Raw genomic sequence first — 3423 nt, forward strand, 5'->3', positions numbered from 1 at the left:
TTCCCCTTCTCCACCTTTCCTTCCTTTAAAAAAATTAAACTTTGAAAATTCTGAGACCATTGTAATTCATGTGCATTGTAAGAAGAGAGAGAGGGAGGGAGAGGGCAGAGAGAGAGGGAGAGAAGGGGGAAGAGAGAGAGAGGAGGGGGGAGAGAGAGGGAGGGAGGGAGAAGGGGAGAGAGGGGAGAGAGAGAGGGAGGGAGGGAGAAGGGGAGAAGGGGAAGAGGGAGAGAGGGAGAGGGACTGCATGCCCTTCCCTCAGCCCTCCTGTTCACCCGGGTCCCTTGTGGTGGCTTCGCAGTAGCCTTCTTGTGTGATTCTCTGGTTGACCTTGCCTGTTTGCCTTCTTGGCTCAGCTAGATGGGGAGAGACCCAAGGGTGTGTTGTACTCAGAAACTTTCAGAGTCTCTGAAATTGTCCACGGGGATCTGAAGAGCTTGACCTTCCCAGGCCCCCCAGGCCAGCATTCAGGGATCCTCAACTCCCTTTCCAATCTCGGTCAGCTTGGTCAGAGCACCCATCAGAATCAGGGACCTTGCAAACAGCCACTCGGGCAGTGGGAGCAGCCGGGAGAGCTGGGAGAGGCAGGACGGTGCCTCGTTACTGCCCTGTAGATGTTCCCCTCGAGACGCTGAACCACCAGGGAGAACTTCTGTGACGTTCTGTTGACCGAGGCAGCCAAGTGTTGAGGACATCTTAGATTTCTTTCCCTCATAAAACAGTGCCTATAAAACTGTAGCATGAGCTGTTGTAATGCTGTTCAGGCATTTTATGGACGTGGAAGAGGTTGCTTTTTGTCAACGTGGATAGCTTTGAGGTGCCATGCAGTTCTTCTTGTCCCTTTAGTACCCTTTAGGGCCAAACCCCTTCATGAGCCCCCACCACCCCCTGCCTTTAGTACTGGGAATTGAACCCAGGGGCATTCAGCCATCGAGCTACATCCTCATCCCTTTTTACTTTTCTTTAGAGACAGGGTCTCACTAACTTGCTTAAGACCTCACTAAGCTGCTGAGGCTGGCTTTGAACTTGTGATTCTCCTGCCTTAGGCTTTTGAAAACAGGCATGAGCCACCATGCCTGGCTTCATAAAAACATTTGAAACTGATACTTTATCATTGTGTTGGTTTAAACAGTAACACAGTCTAGGCTGGATTCAATTTTCTGTATTCCTTTTATGACATCACTTATATTCAAGACTGTAACAAAATAGAATAACATTATTACTGAATATCATTATGTTCACTTTTTATTCTGATTTTAAAAGAAATTAAAACATTTTCCTGGGCCCAGGATTCTATGTCTACTAACGGTTCTGCTGGCCCTGCCCAGCTAGGGGGCTTAATCCACCGTTAGAGTGCTCGTGTTCCTCCAAAGGGCGTACACACTTTATAGAGGAAGATCCTAAATATTTTTTGCTCAGTTTCCCCAATCTTCCTTCCTTTTCAAACCATTTCTCACTGCCTGGAGGCACATTACATTAAAATTTGAATCAAAATACAGTTCCTAATGCTTTCTAAGCTGCTGGTACGAGTCTTTGCTGGCATTGAATAATTTGTCATTTTTGACACTAGTGACATTAATTTCTAAGTGTTTTTAAAAGGTCACAAAATATTTTCGGTTGTGTTATATCGTCACTACTATTTTCTAATTTTTAAAAGCATTTTAGCACCATTCTCTAAATGTTTAAAATAAATCTCAAAATTATTGCTTTTGAAAGACACTAACTTCCAATAGATGCATCACATAAATTGGCATCTGGCTTTGTGCCAGCTGAGAACATGGGAGAAACAATTTCACGGGGCTCCTTATCCCCTAGGCCCCCACCCCTTTGTGAAGATACCTCAGGAGGTAGAGCAGATTTCCTCCACCTCTGCACCCTCAGGCTCAGGGCTGGGCAGGCCTACTTGGGGAGGGGAGCTGTCCTGAGCACTGGAGGATGCTCAGCCGTGTCCTTGGCTTCTACCCCCAGCTGCGGGTAGCACCCACCCCCACCCTTCCAGCCGTCTCCTGACACCCCAGAAGGCCCCCCTGGTGCAACATTCCTCCTGGTTGAGATCCACCGGCTCTGAGAATGGAGCCAGGTAGCGAGGTTGTGGGAACAGGTGATAAAGGATGCCTTATTGTCCCCGGGACTTGCGCTCTTTTCCCCAGAAAACCCTCCAAGGCCTCGTTTCTGGATTGACCTCCACAATCCTTGAAAAACAGGCTGCGGTGCAGGCTCCCGAGCCCACTGCTCAGCCCAGCCTCCAGCTCTGCCATCGGCTAAGGGTGTGGTGGGTTCTGGCACAGTGAGACCCCTGTGCCGTGATTTCCTCATCGGTAAAGTGGGGATATAGTAGAAGCTACCTCACGTACGAAAATCCAGGCCAAGCGCTCATCATGCATTGCAGGGCCTGGCATGTACTGTGCGCACACACTCTCTCTCACACACACACACACACACACACACCCCTTCAAGGCACACAGCAGAGCAGTTGAGATTTCCTGGCAGAAAACATGGGGATGGCTGTTTTCTAGAGTTTTAAGGAGATTCACCCAGTTGGAGTGACCCCAGACAGCGAGACTAGGGAAATGAACTGCCATTTACAGAAAGAGGGGCGACAGTGTTGAGGAACTAAGTGTTAAGAGCCATTCCCCCAGTGTGTTGAGAAGCCAGGGGAAAGCACCTACCACAGGCCAGGCATTAAGGTATCATTCCTGATCTTCTCTACAGCCACTTGAGAAGGGCCTTAGTATTCCTAAATTTAGGGTAGGGAAATAAGGTTCAGAGAGGGTAAGTTACCAACTCAAGGTCACAGTGCAAATAAGCTGCTGGAGCAGGAATCAACCTACAACTGGACAGATTCCACTGCCTCTTTCAGGAGGGCAGGGAGAAAACAAACCAAATGACCCTGCAGGGACTGTGAAGGAGGCACCCGGCCAGAGTAAATGCCAAGAGAAACCAGGGAGAGCGGTTCTTTCTGCCAAGGGAGCTGAGATGCCTTGACCAGCAGTGAGGCTAATCCTCATTTGCCCTGCCTGTCTCTGTTTAGGGAAATGAAGAAGGAGAGAGAAGAGGCAGATGTTGCCCATCGGCAGGAGGAGGTATGATGGAAGGGCTGTTTGGTGCCCCTGGGTGGGTGGCTGGCTGCTGAGCGCAGGCTGCTCAGTGGGCAGCCCTAATGTAGCCTGTGGAAACCAGCCGGCGGGGGGGGGGGGGTCCCATTGGCAGAAGTTTAATGAGGTTTAAAGGAGAAGGGCCCAGGGAAGACGAGGGGTTTTTGACTTTGGCCTTGGCTGGGATTATTTGGGAGGAGGATGCGTGCACACTGCTGCCTGGTCTGCCTGCCACCTCTGCTTGTCCATTTCAGTCCACCTGGCAGGTAAGTCCATGAAAGGCCAGTTCTTGGGGTGCTGGAAAATGGGGTCTGGGAGAGTGTCAGCT

Source organism: Spermophilus citellus (assembly GCF_964194105.1).
Source record: "Spermophilus citellus genome assembly, chromosome: 5".
In the NCBI taxonomy this organism is placed as follows: domain Eukaryota; kingdom Metazoa; phylum Chordata; class Mammalia; order Rodentia; family Sciuridae; genus Spermophilus; species Spermophilus citellus.